General features: G+C 39.5%; 1 protein-coding gene across 1 annotated transcript in view; it reads right to left on the bottom strand.

Moving 5' to 3' along the window:
* Positions 1–14,745, bottom strand: part of LOC150085596 (uncharacterized) — an 88,393-nt gene extending 73,648 nt beyond the window's left edge. The window contains exons 1-2 of the mRNA XM_090373380.1: positions 14,707–14,745; positions 1,553–1,894 (exon numbers count right to left, since the gene is read on the bottom strand). The gene's annotated coding sequence lies outside the window, so the exon portion shown is untranslated. The remainder of the gene's footprint in view (positions 1–1,552; positions 1,895–14,706) is intronic.
* Between the last annotated feature and the right edge of the window lie 2,382 nt (positions 14,746–17,127).

Raw genomic sequence — 17,127 nt, 5'->3', positions numbered from 1 at the left:
GTGGCAAATGAAGTTTAACATTGACAAATGTAAAGTACTACACATGGGAAACAGCAACCCCAGAGCAACGTATCAACTCTGTGGTACAACACTGACAGTGGTAGAGAATGAAAGGGACTTGGGGGTGGTTGTGCAGGCAGATATGAAGTTCTCTGAGCAGTGCAGACGGGCTGCAAGAGTAGCTCATGGAGTATTGTCAATGATATACAGGAATTTTTTCCAGCAGGGATAAGGAGGTGATTATTCCATTGTATAAGGCGATGGTCAGGCCACACCTAGAGTACTGTATACAGGTCTGGAGGCCTCATTTCAAGAAGGATGTAGAGCTGCTGGAACGAGTACAGAGAAGGGCAACAAGATTAGTGAATGGAACAAAGGGGTGCTCTTACGAAGAAAGGCTTAAGTTTTGCAAATTACAGTGTCTAGAGACTAGGCACCAGCGAGGTGATCTGATAGAGGTGTATAAAGCCTTGAATGGTTTAAGCATGCTCAATGCTGATGGGATTCTTCCTCTAGCTCAGAAAAATCACCTGAGAGGGCATAAATTCAAATTGAGGAAAGACAGATGTAGGATAGACGTGCGGAAATTTGCCTTTAGCCAGCGGGTGGTTGGTTGGTGGAACAGACTTCCATCCCTTGTGGTGGAGGTTGATAGCCTAAATAAGTTTAAGGCTCAGCTGGACAGGTATTTTGAACGAACAGAGGGGTGAAGTGGAAGTGGTTTTTTTTTTTTTTTTTTTTTTTTGGCTGATGCTGCATAAGCTTGCTTTCTTGCATCAAATGCCTCTACTAATGCTAATGTCATCGTTGACTATTTGAAGAGAGCTCGTTATGTCATGTACAGAATATTAACACTGAAAAAACTAGTTTCAAGAACCTGATGAATTATGTCACATTTTCGGAGACGCATTCGAAAAAATCGGAGACTAGCGCCGGAGACATACGATTATGAATAAGATTACATCAACCAATACTCTGATTGATGTAATTTTATTTCCTCTGCATAGGGGTACGAACTTATAAATGTGCCTCTTGAACGAAGTTCGTTTTCCTTGATTCTCTTCACGGAGTGCGAATTTAATTAGAGTACTTAAGGTAAAGTTTTGTTTTATTATGAATCACAAATACCAATATAATTTTGATATTATAAACTCCACCCCTTCACACGGTGGTGGACCTGGCAGTATGATAGTTCCCTACACGTTTGAATGAAGACAACTCGAACTGAAATGAGCCATCTACATAATGAGAAAATTAAACACAATCATCAAATGTCGGTTCTTTCGACTTCATTCGCAGTGATGGGCCTATTTCTAGTGGATATTTGATGGAAATCAAAGAATATCCCTTTAGTGTAGTTTACACTGTCTTTTTCAAGGGTTAAAAATTCCTATGAACATAATTGCTTTAAAGCTGTTGGTGGTCGTGCAGTTTTTGAAACTATCGTGTAACATCGTGCAAATGGCTTAAGTATTCGAACTTGATTTCTCAATCAAATGTTTAAGTTAAGCATGCAACACAACATTCCAAATTAAATGAAAATGTTACTTACAGCTCTGTAATCGAATTTTCGTAGTTGATGCCTGCGAAGGAACGACAGTCTTGTGTCCCAGAATCTTGGAAAAGCAGTTTTATACTAGCAGCCAGCAGATGAATCTGAGCAAAGCAGTGCTATTTTCAGTAAAATAAACTTCTCTGTATTAGTATGTGTACGTTTCCTGTTCTGGATGGATTGAAGACAAACACTTGGACACAACCAGCGTAGGCGAATATCAACCAACAGCAGCAGAGAACGACAGAGCATTGATTTTCGCTAAGTTGATGCTATTGTCTGATAACAGAAGACAAAGAGCAGCTCGGAAGCAGCACAGACTTTTGGGCTTGCATTCACCAACTATAAAACAAATGGAAATAAATGTTATTTACTCTCATTTGTTTCACAGATGGCAATGCCTTAAAAAGAAAATACAAGGTATAGAAACTTTTCACATATCTTAAACAATAAACAATCAGTAATGTAGCAAAAAGTATTTGTTTCGAGATTTTTAGCAGTAGGGAAAACTAGGCAGTGGTATAACCAATGCTTTAATTATTGGGCTAATCGGACCCAGGAGCACCAATCTCTTAAGGTGCCGTCGTCTTTGTGGGTATTTGTTTATATTTTTTATTTTGTTGCTTTTATAAATTTTATGGTTTTTATTTATGAAAAATAAAATCGATATTTACTTTTAAAACTTTTTTAGAAATGTATTCCACCGATTATGGAGGGCGCAACGTGCTCTTAGCCCAGGGTACCCAGAATCTTGTAATCCAGGACTACTCAGAATCTTTGGACAGCCCTGGCGTAATTAAAGGGGAGGATTTTTTTTGAATACCGGAGGGCTTTCATTTAGGTATTGCTGTAGAAATTTTTTTTTTATAGGGACACCGAAATATTTTATTATTTCTTAAGAGATTACCATTATCAATTTTTTTAGGAGCGTTTGCATATACAGGATGTCTCAAAAATATTGGTACAAACGTTTAGGGGAAGTAGGTAACATCTAAAGGAATGTGAATCGCATAGGAACCCATAACCGGAAACGTCACCGTAAGTCGGTACACGGCGCTGTTCATCAGTTCGCGAGAGGGAAAATTTCTGGTTTACTCATTCAAACAGTAGTCATCGCACGAAGAGCATGCATCGATATACGAACTGTGGGCTGGCAGACATGCACCTAGTGTATGGATTAGCAGAGGGCCCACACGGTGTGCGCCCCCATGCGGCACAACATCGCTTCGCAATAAATGTGTGGGCAGGTATGGTCGGTGACTGCTTAGTCGGCCCATACTTGTTACCATCCCGCATGAACTTCGCTAAATATCGGATCTTTCTTTAACAAGTTCTACCAGGATTACTTGACGATGTTCCAGCAAATGTGATACGCAACATTTGGTTTCGACATGACGGGGCGCCTGCCCATTATGGAAGGTGTGTTCGTGACCATTTGAACAGGCGTTTTGGGCGTCGATGGATTGCCTGGCCCCCACGCTCATATGATTTATCGAGCCTTCATTTCTTTCTGTGGGGGGGGGCCCTCAAATCTATCGTGTATGAATCGCCTGTGGAGACGGAAATGGATCTCGTGGCGAGACTCGTCTGCGCTGCTGCTACTGTCAAAGAAACTCCAGGTGTGTTCGACCGTGTCCGCCAATCCATGCTGCGTCGGTGTCACGCATGCATCGCGTCTCGTGGTGGAACCTTCGAGCATCTGTTGTAACGTCATGAAATGCATTCATCTCGTACTCCATTGTTAATACTGTATTATGTCAAATAAATGTTTACCACTAATTACTGTCTTGTGTCATTTCTGCTTCTTGTGCCTCTGCTACTACTTTCCCGTGACGTTTCCGGTTATGGGTTCCTATGCCATTCGCATTCCGTCCTCCCCTAAACGTTTGTACCAATATTTTTGAGACACCCTGTATACATGCCGGCTATTGTCTTCACCATAAGCCGACCGGGCTAGCCGAGTGGGTAAAGTACCTGCCCGGCAACCCAAAGGTCGCGGGTTCGATTCCCGCCACGGGCTTGGATCAAAGTACTGCAAAAACCTTGGGAGGTGCAATATGGCCACAGAAGCTGATGCGCCAACAACTACCAAATCAAAAAAAAAAAAAAAAAAAAATCTTCACCATATCCGTCCGCACGTAACAGAGACTCAGTGGACGGATTTTCATGAAATTTTGCATTTGGGCTGGGTAAAAATATTTGTTGAGCCACACCAAATTTTGTTGAAATCCGGAAATTATTTCTTTTATCCATACAAATTGCATGTAGTTTCAAGCAGAATTGTTAGCTTTAGGGTAGTCCGTGCACACTTCGCGTGCATTAAAGTCTTAAATTTTTTTAAGTCTTCTGAAGAGAGGACTTTAAAAAAAAAACAGAAAAAAAAAAGTACTACGGGAGGAGTAATAAATACAGTCGAAGTTCTATAGCTATCCTCTTTTAACGCCTCACACGTTATAGCGTTCTGTGTGGTTGGTCCCAGCTAAGTTCTCATTAACCTAATGCTATTTTATGAACAATCGACCGTATAACAACCGTATTTTCATTCCTTGGGCCGTCGCTGTATCGAGCTTCGACTGTATTATACAATTGTAGTAGGAGGCATGTGATGCAAGAAAGCACGTGTTTGAGCTTATGTAGCATCAGCCAAAAAAAAACCACCAATTTCACACATCCATTCCCTCTAAAAGTTTGTTCATTCTTCCTTGAATTTATTTAAGTTATCAACTTCCACAACGACAGATGGAAGTTTTTTTCCAGTAATTCACTACCCGCTGGCTAAAGGCAAATTTCTGTACCTCTATTCTACAACTGTCTTTCCTCAATTTGAATTTATGCCCCCCTCAGGTTCATAATCTGAGCAAGAGGTACAATCCCATCGGAAATCAGCGTGCTCAACCCATTCAAGGTCCTATACACCTCAATCTAATCACCTCGCAGGTGCCCAGTCTCCAGCCGCTGCAATTTGCAAAACTTGAGTCTTTCTTGATAAAAGGATCCCTTCATTCCCCTCACCAATCTTGTTGCCCTTCTCTGTACAAGCAATTCAACATCCTTCCTAAAATGAGGCCTCTGGGCCTATACGCAGTACTCAGGGCATGGCCTGACCATTGCATTATACAAAGGAATAATCACCACCTTTTCTCTACTAGCAAAATTCCTGTATACCATTGACAATACCCCATGACCTGCTCTGGCAGTCCGTCTGCATTGCTCCGAAAACCACATCTGACTGCACAATTACTCCCAGATCTTTTTCCACCCATATGCAGTACTTTTCATATGTCAATGTTAAACTTCAGTTGCCACTTACCAGCCCATCTGCCCAAATTTTCTGGATCCTGTAGCATACTGTCATTAACCTCGCCAACCTTTGTATCTTCTGCAAACTTCGACATTAAGCCTGATATACCTTCATCAGTATTATTGATAAATATAAAAAACAACAGTGGGCCCAACACCGAACCCTGGGGGACTCCACTAATAAAATTAGTCCATGAAGAGCAGCGTCCATTGATTATCACTCTGTCTTCTCCCACTCAACCACCCTTTTATCCATTGTAGCAACTTACCCCACTGCTCGGCGCCTCCGTAGCCAGGTGGGCAGGAGCAGTAGTGCGTAGCACACGCTTCTTGATTAGACCGGGGTTCGAGCCCGTGACCACCAAATACAGAGGTTGCGGAAAGGTCAGGGAATGATCACCGCATATCCCCGGAGCAATATGGCCTTAGTTGCTAATACTCCTAAAAAAAAATAAAAATGAAATAACCCCACTGCTCCAGTTTGTACAATAGTCTTCCACGCACAACATTATCAAAAGATTTCCTGAAATCGAAGTATATGATATTAAAATTATTTTTGCGTCCAGTTCCTTTGTAACCACATCATAGTATCCAATAAAATTTGTCAGACAAGACTTTACCTTAACAAACCCATGCTGTGTCTAAATTATTGCTGCAGTCTTGTCTAGATGATCCTGCAATGCATCTTTAACCAGTGATTCCATTATTTATCCCGGAACAGAAGTTAAAACTAACTTGAAGGCTTCTCACATAGAATTTGTTTGTTGGCAACGTCATTTACCTATTTACCACAATTAAAAATTTGAATTCCCTACCACTCACTCTGTACGAAAACAATAGCTGCAAGATTCGAACGAAACAACGGTTTTAAGTATATATAGTAGTAGCCTAAAAAAAAACTATCTAAATTAATTAAAAATAACGAGCGTAACTAGAACCATAAAGCTTCGGTTAAGTATATACAGAGGTTTGAGAAAAAAAAAAAACAATCATTGCAGATAAACTAGACAACACATGTTTAATTTTTCAGCTTTTTAAGAACAGGTGGAACTTTAGTCAAGAAAATAACTTTAAGAATACAGATAATTTAATCACTGTGGATAGAGTTATATGTAAAAATAATAATGAAAAAGCTATATTCTGTATAGCTTTTTTAAAGGGGAAAATATCCATTTTAATTCCAAAGAAGAGCAATATAACCAGAATAAAATCGAATTGTCTAGTTCTTGATATTCACAAATTACAGTTTTTGAGAAAATAACAATCATTGCAGATAAAGTTGACAAGACTTCAAGCACTCACACACAGGTTTAATTTTTAGCTTTTCAAGAACAGGTAATAACCTTTTAACAACTGCTTAATTTTATTTTGGAATAGATTTTACACATCAACATTGCAGATAAACTTGATAAACTCCACAAAGGAAACACATAAAAGGGGGTTTAAGGGGAGGTTTAATTTTTAAACTTTTCAAGAACAGGTGGAACTTTGGAAGGAAAAACTTGAATACAGATTTCATTTTCAGGTCTCAGCAACAGATGGAAACAGCAAGGAATTTATTTTCAGATCTCAACAACAGTTGGAAACAACAAGATGTTTTTATCTTTCAGGTTAAAAAAAAAGTTTTTCATCCAGCACACAAGGAGCCGCGTCAGCAACGCAAACGTGGGGTGGCGGCGGGCGACCCCCCGACACACCATAAACACTCCAAAATAAACCCTCCCAATTAACACCCACAATGCATTGCCAAAAATTCACTAATACGTCACAATGTCTGCGCGTGTAGCACAATGGTATCGTCACCATCCTCCCCACACCGGATGGAAAAGGCCTGGGTTCGAATTCCGTCGATGACGCGAGGAACTTTAATGGGTTTTTCACTCCGTGGCTGAGTTAGTTGGTCTCAGGCGTAGATAGCAAGGTTTTTCTCCCCAGTAACTGGGGTTTTTTCGTCCAGCAAAACAGGCAAATCAACCATAGAACATACGCAATTTACAGACACAAATACGGGTTAATGTATTTAATTACGGGCAACCCTAAAATAATAATAATTTTTATTACGTCACTATGAACCACTACAAAGTTGCAAACCTAGAATCACCAAAACAATATGGATTCAAACCGGGATTATCAACCATAGAAGCAGTCCAAAACCTTATATTCAAAGCAACCCAAAGCGACAGGAAGTACTTCCTTGTCATTGCAGTGGACTTCGCAGGGGCGTTCGACACCCTGTGGTGGCCGAGCGTCCTCGGCCGGCTCCGGGAGGCAGCGCTCCCAACAAACCTCTACAAGTGTATAAAGGATTACCTAACTGACCGAAGAATTGAGGTGGTAGTACCTTTTCGAAAAGTGGCTCGACGGGCCCGCAGGGGGTGCCCCCAGGGCTCGGTCCTGGGGCCGCTCATGTGGAACATTGTCTTTGACGACTTCCTGGCTCAGGACTTGGGCGAAGTGAACTACCAGGCCTTTTCTGAAGATTTGGTCCTGATGGTGGAGGCGGACTCCAGATCGGGCCTGGAGACTCATGAAAACCAGGCAATACAGGTGTTACAGGATTGGGCAAAGCTACACATGTTGAAGATCTCACCCACGAAGACGAACTCTGTTCTACTGAAAGGAGTGCTTGACATCCACAGACCACCGCAAATAAAGATATCAGGAGCAACCATCAAACTTGCAAAACAAATACGATACTTAGGAATTACAATCGACAGTAATTTATCCTTCACCCCTCACATCATCCACCTGAAAGAAAAACTAAGGAATTACGCAGCATTAATAGTAAGAGTCTCACGCAGGGACTGGGGATTAAACAGAAAAACCCTGTACTACAAAGCAATTTTCATCCCAGCCATTACCTACGGATCCCCGATATGGTACAAAAAAGCAGGAACAGTAGTAAATAAAAGACACCTGGACACAATCCAGCGTGGCATTATGCTCATCATCTCTCGTGCATACAGAACAGTGAGCACGCACGCCCTCCAGGTCTTGACAGGAGTCCTCCCACTGGACCTGGAGGTGACTCGCTGCGGGCTCATGTACCACCTGTCTAAGGGAACACCCACTACAATCTATGGACTCACCCTAGAACCAAACAACAACAACCGCAAAGCAGAAAAGCATAGAATCGTGGCTCACCTGCTACAGCTGTGGCAGGACAGCATCAAACAAAGGCGAAGTGACGAAGAGATTCATACCACTGGTTGCCAAGACGTATCCAAAAGCCCCCCCCCCCGTGGTTAAATGCAATGTACTTACTAACGGGCCATGGTCATTCAAGGCAAAATTGAACATGCTGGGTATAACGGAGGAGCTAACTTGCAACTGTGGTGAGCCTAAAACATGGCATCATATAATGCACGACTGTGAGTGCTATGAGGAACACAGAGGCGTGCTAATAACTAAAATACAGTACATACCAAAAAACAAAGAACACCATCTCTTGGACACAGAAGACGACTACGCGGCTTTTAGCCAATTTGCACGAGAAGTCTTCGACCGAAGAAGAACGGAAATTGCCATCCACAATGAATGAAAGTAAATTACATACTCGAAGAAAATCGACCACCCCCACAAGACTGCAAAGAGTAAGAGGAAATCTAAAATGAGCGTGGAAGAAGACAACTCCGACCAAAGTGAGGCCACAAACGGACCAAAGGACCCAACAGGACCCTACAAAGATCAAGAAAATAGCAAAGTGACAAGGAACCTGGTCAGATACAGCCATAGGAACTAACCGACGAAGATGAATACATGCAAACAAACCAAGTGACAAAAAGCCCGGACTGGACATAAATGCAGGAACTACTTGCATTACGCCATATGGCGGTCTGAATAGGACTCCTTAGTCCTATTCACCTTTAATTCCCAATCCCCAGGCAGGGGGGAAACGGTTTCCTGTTCCCCCTGCCACTCCCCGCTTCTCTACCTCTGGTGGGGCATGGGCCTGTCCCACTGCTTTTGGGGACACCTATTCTATTGTCCCCATACTTCTGGCTTTTCCCCCCAGTCTTTACCTCCCTCCCCTACTCTGTCTATACACCAGCGCATGTCCCACACAATGTCAAAAATTAAAATATGTCCAAATTCAAACCGCGCACAAAAAACTCTTTCGGCTTAAACCTTTTTCAGCGATTATTTTATTTTTTTATTTAAAAATTATTATTATTTTTTTAAGGCCCTAGCCAGAGAAATCTCGGGAAACTAGATGGCAGGGCCTGCCACAGTAAAATATCAACTACTGGGTACCTAGTCTCCCTCCACGAGACTAAGTGTGGACAACGTTGGGTCCCAGCAGGGGTCTAGCGGCTAAATGGCCAGAAGAACAACTTACAAAATCCATACACTTAAATCTCTGGCCTTTACAGTGAACTGTTATACCTACAATGAAAGCAACGCGGAGTTGGGGGAAACCACCGGTGCCGCTAGACACGAATACACTTTACACTTTATTACGTCACTAAATTCTGAATTTCCATCTAGCGAGAGAAAAACAACACTTTATTTCCAGCCAAATCGGGACCTGCCTCTGACCCCGCAAAATCGATTCATATTGTTGGGACCCGCATCCTCCTGGGGACCCGTTCCCGTGAAATCGGTTCAAACCGACATGCTCAGTTGATTACTTAGGTAGTATGCATCGTTTGATTATACCTTGCATTACCCATACATAAACAACCTTTTTCATACTCTTAGATATTTAGTCAAGAAATAATTTTAGATATTAATTTAACATGATATACTGTAAGATAGTAAATTAATTAAAAGGAACTGTGTGAGGTGTGGTTTCTTTCTCTGGCAATTTACTTTAATTCTTTACTTTTTATTTATTATTAGTTATTTTGTAGTTTACAATACAGTTGTGCTCCCGTATCTGCTGATTCAGTTACCCGTGGAAAACACTTAACATTGCGTGTCCAATACGATGCTTCCCTTTATTTTTTACAATGTCGCGTATGGTTTGGTCACCAACATTATTATTATTATTTTTTTTTCTGTTTATACTCCGTGCCGGACAACCAAATCAGAGTTTACAATAAATCGTCAATACAAATATTTATCGTATTTAGTAGCCACGGGCTTGAACCCCGGTCTCAAGGAACGCGTGCTAAACACTTTCGCTCCTAACCACTCGGCTACGTCAGGTTTAAAAAACAGCAACAAATAAATAAATTTTCTGTTTATACTCCGGGACGACCAAACGGTCAGAGGAGTTCGCATGATAAACTGAATACAAGAAACAGCACCGTATTCAGTAGTCACGGGCTTGAACGGTCACTCAAGGCACGTGTACTTTGGCACCCGCGCCTGACCACTAGGCTAAGGCGGCCCTGGTTCTTTAGAGATTTAACGGATGCACCGTTTTCAAACTTTTGTTGAATAATTTCAAGTTTTTGTTTAATTTTAAGGCACGACTCTTGCGTTTGCCCATCATTTTCGGGATTTCTAAACAAAAAAATAGAAGAAAGAAATTCCGACATCCCTGACATAAATAAAGAAATAAAATTTTTCCTTTTGCGGTGCGACGGAACACAACAATCGACGCGACGCACTAAATCAAACTAAACATTTTGTCTCTTTTTTTTTTTTTTTTTTGTTTTGAGCAGTAGGCGTGAAGACAGCGGGAGTTGCAAGATAATAGGCACATTAATCTCCCAATGACGACTTATAACGCCGGTTTTTGTCGCTTATTTACGACTTACAAAATATCTGTTTATACCTATTCTAGTTATTAGAGTACTCGAATGTTATGATTTCTGGTTTTTTGTTTTTTTATAATTTGGAGTCTTGAAGTGTCCCGGTTAATACAATCCCAGTAAATCGAGAGTCGGCTGTACTTGATTATTATGGTATTTAATGTTGGTAATGTATTACTGTGTGTTTCATTTATCAATTAAACTTTACTGAAAAGTGTTAAAGGGCTTTAGCCTCAGAGTGCAAGAGATTTAGACAACGTACAAGTTAGTGCAAATGCATCATATCAAATGCAAATGCAGCTAAACTCTGAATTAGCACAAATATGTAAAGGCGGCATCATTTAAGTTATATCTCATATTGTGAATACCTTCAACAACGAGTTGCCATGATATTGCACTACTTCGAATAAGTAACGCTTCACCAAAGGAGAAGACTACTGTTACTTATTCCCAGAGGATACCATCACCCATATTTGGCCCTTCTTTGGGTGGTGGTATCCGCTGAGAATAAGTAACAGTAGTCTTCTCCTTTGGTGAAGCGTTACTTATTCGAGGTAGTGCAATACCATGGTAACTCGTTGTGAAGGTATTCACAATATGAGATATAACTTAAATGATGCCGCCTTTACATATTTGTGCTAATTCAGAGTTTGCTGCGTATTAATATGACGCATTTGCACTAACTTGTAAGTTGTCAATTAAAGTTTATTATACGATGTATGTACAAGAAAATCGCTTATATTCGCGGTTTCAGCCATTCACGGCAGGTCTTGGAACGTATCCCCCCACGGATACGGGTGTCTTACTGTATACCTAAGTAAATCTAAGCAGACGCCATTGCAGAATTTTTAGTGTGAACCCCTTGGAACACTTTCGCGAACCACCGGTTGGGAACCGCTGGTCTAAATAATAATATCATCCGCGTCTTTTCTGCATTTCTATTAATGCGCCTAACTTCGTCTTACCTACATTACTGCCACTTCAAGAGCGCTTGCGCGAGTCGACTTGAAAATTGCTAGAAGTAGAGCGTACACTGTACTTCATTCTCAATGTGTACGTTTCGTTTGATATCGAACAGAGCATTATTTAAAAATGCAATTTTTATGTTATACCAACATTCAATAATATCTGTATTGTTTTTAACTTCTGGAGGTAAGGAAATAACAAACAGGACCCCGCAAGTAATTCCTGAACAGAGCCCGAAAGTAATTCTTGAACAGACTCTCCCAAACATTGTCACCGACCCTGCACACAGTAGCCGAAAGCTACTACTTCTGTGTTCTATGTTTGTAAGTTAATTAAATGTTACAGTTACAGTTATAAATATACAGTTAATTAAATGTTAGATCTTGAATGTTTGTGCCAGTACGTTTAATGCTTTGTGTACCCTCTCATTTTATTTAAAGTTATTTTCTCTTGGTCGGTGCATGAAAGAAACTATAATATGGAAGAGAGCTGATATCATTAGCATTCATTCCATCACTATATGCAACGCTGTCGCCAAATTTATTGAAACATTAATATTTAAGTATTTCACTAGGTAACGAAACTACAAATTCTGTGTTCCCCGCCGATTTCTCGAATGGTACCCCCCCCCCCCCGACTGTGCTTTTTAATCATAAAAAACAAATGTCCCCTCTGACTCTTCGCCTTCTCTCTCTCTCTCTCTCCCCTCACACACATCTTCAAGCGGTGAATAAGGCAATTTTTGTAAGACCACATTTGAAATACTGTGTTCAAGTATGGAAACCTCATCTGATAAAAGACTGAGCTTCTTGAAAGGCTTTAAAGACGAGCCACTGGAATGGTGAGATCGACTATGAGGAAAGACTCCGATTATCTTTACCTCAGAGGTGACCTGATTGAAGTCACCTTTGAGGTAAAGAATTCCAGAAGGAAGTCTCATAAATTCAAACTACAGGGATTCAGGTTTAGACTATCTTGCAGAAAGTTTTCTTTTAGCCAGCTAGTTGTTGATTGCTGGAACAAGTTGCCTCGCAAGTAGTTGAGGCTGACAGTTTGAATAAATTCAAATGTCAACTGGATAGTTACCTCTGTGGGGAGAGAGCGCATAATTTGTATTTTCTTATCAACTTGGTTTTTTTTTTTTTTTTCTCCCAGTGCAGCAAAAGCCTGTATCTTCCTAGGGAGCTTCCTTTCAGGGAGCCTAGAAGTAGCAGGGGGCAAATGGGAGGGAGCAATCATGCGTGCTTCAACATATCGAAATGTCCATAATTAATTATTAAATCTCCTTTTTTTTACATATCCATTAAAACAAGGATCTAATTCTTTAGAAATTTATGGACTTAATACACGTCAGTGGATGACATTATTCTCGGTTAATCACTACTCTGTGCCTAATATGATATCCTTTCTGAGTAGAAGTGCTCATCTATATGATGAATACGTGTATGTTCCTTAAGCCCTAAAAATTCTTAGTTTCTTTCTTTTTTTTTTTTTTTTTAATGCTTACGGACTTTATGGATGTCTCATTTTATCCTATATATTTTTTTTTTTTTTCAAAATATTGTAAATTTACGAATTGTCAGCAATCCTGTTCGTATGTACTGTACTTTCAAAACCATTTTCTGATCTTGTCGTATTTATTCACTTTATACTGGGGGAGGGATCTATAAGTCATTGCCAATAAGTCTGATAACTCAGAATAAAAAGCAAGACAGGTTATTTTGCATATTTAATTTGTTTTGAACCGTTGATTTCTTTAGATCGACAATGAAAGTTGCATTTTGTCTTTCAGTCTACTTAGTTTGGCCAGAGTTTACAATTAGACATTGACAATAAGCATTGGCGCAATCTTACACACATCTGTTCTTGAACCACGGTTTACGCAAAGGCAGACGTACATGCGTTTCTCTCCCTTTGACCATTCGGCTATATTTAACGTGATCAGATCCTTAGCATTGCAATGCGGGACATCTGGGGAAGAGGGGGTTTCAACCCCTCTAGAAACAATATACACATTTTTAAAATTTTTTTATATATAAAAATATTCACACATAAATATACTGACTTCTTTGAACTAAACATATAAAATAAAATATTAAACTTCTTTAAAATATATATATGCAGTATGTTTTTTTGTTGTTGTTTTTTCACAGAAAAACTGGAATTTGGTATAAGGCACCCCTCATGTTACGCTACGTAACGAACCATCCTTGCGTGAAGGATGTGAACTGAGAAAAATAATTGTAATTAGAAGAAAAAAAAAAAACACTTATTAGAGGGGTCATGTTTTTAATCGATTTTTATTTTTGTTTAGTGAAAACAAGGTTAGGTTTTTCTGAGAAATAATAAAAATACATACTTCAATATAACAAAAACAAGAGAAATTAAATATTTTTTCTGATGATTGAATTTTTCTTAATTCTTCCTTATTTGCTAATTCTTCACAAGAATTAACAAAATTGCACTTAAATTGTAGTACTGCTTTCAGCGTTTCTCGATCAGCTGTGATTTTTACTACCGAAAAAAACTCTTTCCGTTGTAGCTCTGGTTCCCGGCAAACATAATGCAAATAATTTGCATTATGTTTGCCATTATGTATGTAGGCTACATGTCCAATCCAGTCTGCAATGCGGGGCAAACGACTGAAATTCCGGACTGTCTCGCATAATCCGGGACGTCTGGTCACTTTAGCTATATCATTACAGTACGTGTTTTTTTTTTTAATCAAAAAAAGGAAATCGCGCCTGTCAACTTTTGTTGTCCAATTCTGGCTTACAAAGGCCGAACTATATAGCTAATAATAATAAGTTCTCCGAATCCAGATACAGAAGTTATTATTAGCCATATGGTGCAAAGAAGTCTGAGGCTTATGCTTCACCAACCAAAAAAAATTGAGGACCCTGAGAGAGAGAGAGAGAGTTGATGAAATTGAACGAAGTAATACATAAATAGGTGCAGAACATAAGTATTGCATCAAACAATCACAACTATACTTATTTTGGTATGTGTGGTTTTTTTTTTTGGTTTTTTTTGCAATTAAAAAAAAAAAATCCGGCTTAAATTTTGATAATAATTTTACTCTAGTATTACGCAACTAAGCCGGAATAAGAACTAATTAATATTTAAAGGTATTTTGACAAAGTTTTCATTTTTATGAATTTTACAAAATTTCATGAAGAAACTCACTCTTGCTTCTTACTCAGGGCCCCACGCACTTTCACCAAACGCATTCTAGAAAAGCTTGAAGACGAAGTGTCGGCCAAAAGGTTCTAGGAATGACTACAGTAGCGCTGTTGTCGCAACTGAACTGTCGATGCATATTGTATCTTGTTTCTGTCGTTACAATAGTAATGAGATCTGTGCATTTTGTCCCAATATTAATTAAATTTTGCGACAAAAAATTAAACTGAAGTGGAAAAGCTTTTAAAAAAAAGGGAAATTTAATGTAATACAGTACTGTGTTTGAACTTGAAATTTCGGGTGAAACTGAAGAGAGCTTCTACTGAAAGTAATAAATGTGTATGGGAGCGGGAGATCTATTATGATAGATTTTAATCTATTTTGGCTACCTGTGCGGATGCACGCCCTCATGGTGGAAAAGACCGAGTTCGAATTCCGTCAATGACATGGGAAATTTTTAATAGCCTTTTTCAAATTTCTATGGCCCTTTTATGGGAAGAAACCCGGGTTTTATGTCCAGCAAATCGACCACAGAACAGACTCAATTTATAGACATACTATATACGGCGAAATATGGCCTAAGTTGTTGATGCGTCTAAAACCCTGCAAAAGCCAAACAACCAGGGGTTATACTCGCCGTCCTCCCCACAACACACGAAAACGGACGGCGTCAAATTCCATTATTGATGCGAGGAACTTTTATGGACTTTTTCCTGCTCTGTAAGTAAGTTAGTGGGGCAAACATAGCAAGGTTTGCAGTTCTGCAAACTCGGTTTTTATTTATTTGTTTTTGGCCAGATAACGAGTCGTCGCTGGTAAAAGTGATTATAATCACCGTCCTCTCTATACTGGGTGGAAAAGACTCAGATCTGTTCTCCTTGTTTTTTCTGTTGGAAACTCAGGTTTTTCATCCAGAAAAACTAGCAAACCGATCAAAGAACACCCACAATTTACAGACATATTACACGTGGGTAAATGAGTTTGTTCTCGATTAATTTATCCTAATATGATTTTTTTTTTTTTTTTTTTTTTTTTTGTCAGAAAAAAATACAGACTCTGAGAAACAAATACACCACCCTGATCCTTCAGAAAAAAAAAAAAAAATGCTGTCATAGATTGGTAGAAACAACTGTCAACACTGATCGTTGGGTTCTGGTGTATAAAATAACTTGCAACAGCCAAAAGTATTCTACACTATCTCTAAGTAAGGGTTAATTGATACTGTCACTTTGATTGCCACTATCAATGCCATCTTAGACCATGTCATCCGTAAAGATAACAGTTCAGCAGAAGGTCATGAACAGGCAGAACGAACAATTTGCGTCACTGAACCAGAATTAACTTCAGGTAGACTCAAATAGGCCATTAAGGAATCCAAACCAGGTAAATACCTCGATCTGATTGAGACAAAGGTCACATAAATTTTGGAACCGAAAACGTAAAGTCCTAGTTAATCTATATAATGTATGTCTTTCCCACAGCATGGAAAATCTCAATAGTAAAACACTTAATTAAGAACCGCGAGAAAACTTCAAGCTACCTGACCACTCACCGGCCGATCACACTTTCCCCAATACTGGGCAAGATATCTGAAAGCCTCCTGAAAAGCACATTCACTGCATACCATGTAAAAAGAGGTGTCGTCTGACGACATCAGTTCATTTTCAGAAAAGATTTAAGAACTGAAGATACTTTCTTGCACATTATAACCACATCATCATATTAACAACTTCATCCCATACGTCCCTCCAGGGCCTAGGCACATATGCACTCACATCACAACCACAGCTCAAAACTCTCCTTACAAATATGCCCTGACAATATTCACCCACTTCAAAGGCGTGTTTTTTATATTTCGGTGGCCAAATTCTTCCAAACGCTTCAGAGAAACCAACTATTAGGCCAACACTTACAATATAAGACTACTATACCGATTAGAACATCCGCATCCATAGTGCAACAATACAAGCTCAACATCAACATAGGCTGCCCATAACGTTCCATCCTTGGGTGACTTCCAGGAATATTATCCTAGATGAACTCATAATTTCCATGTAACGGTTTTTTTTTTTTGCCAATTAATTCCATTTATAATGTAAAACTCCTGGCCATGTCGCCGTGTTGAGTATTATTGTCTCTAGTACATGTCCTGTACTTATTAGCAATAAAGAATTTATTAGCAATAAAGAATTTATTTATCTGGCGTTTTATATACAAGGCGGAAAGAGTGGGAGAAAGAATTGAATCTTGCGGGACACCAGCATTAGTTGAGAAGTTAGAAGACAGAGAAAGAGATATATACCATCACCAGCAGTGAGCAGTCAGAGAGAAAACTGGATACCCAATTACAAAAAAAAAAAAAAAAAAAAACACAGTTGGCAAGCAAACCAAAAAATGGAAGCTTATTTAGAAGATCTTTATGCCAAA

This window comes from Mastigoproctus giganteus, chromosome 5 (genome assembly GCF_048544385.1).
Source record: "Mastigoproctus giganteus isolate SK-2022 chromosome 5, ASM4854438v1, whole genome shotgun sequence".
NCBI classification, from domain to species: Eukaryota; Metazoa; Arthropoda; class Arachnida; order Uropygi; family Thelyphonidae; genus Mastigoproctus; species Mastigoproctus giganteus.
The sequence above is the reverse complement of the archived record's forward strand: the minus strand, read 5'-3'. Positions and strand labels throughout refer to the sequence as shown.